Here is a 338-nt window from a genome sequence, read left to right on the forward strand (position 1 = left end):
AGGAGCTCCAGAAACGGGCGCGAGCCGCGGCTGTCGGCGCGGACAGCAGAGACGGGCGTGGGACGCTAGGGTTGCTGCTGCCGCCACCAAGAGGCCTGTGTGCAAGCACAGGTCACTCTCCACACCGCCCCTCCCGGGAGCTCGTGCAGCCCGCCACTGCTGGGGTCCCGGGGCAAGGGACAGCTTCACCAGGAGAACGCGTGGCGCGCCTCGGGCCGGTGCAGTGTCACGCCGGCCTCTGCCGCCGCAGGCTCGCCCCGCATCCGTGCCCCTCCCTCCCCCCGGCCTGTGCCAGTGCCCCCGAATCACCTGCTCCTTTAACCCCGTCCTGTCTGAGC

This window comes from Physeter macrocephalus, chromosome 14 (genome assembly GCF_002837175.3).
Source record: "Physeter macrocephalus isolate SW-GA chromosome 14, ASM283717v5, whole genome shotgun sequence".
NCBI classification, from domain to species: domain Eukaryota; kingdom Metazoa; phylum Chordata; class Mammalia; order Artiodactyla; family Physeteridae; genus Physeter; species Physeter macrocephalus.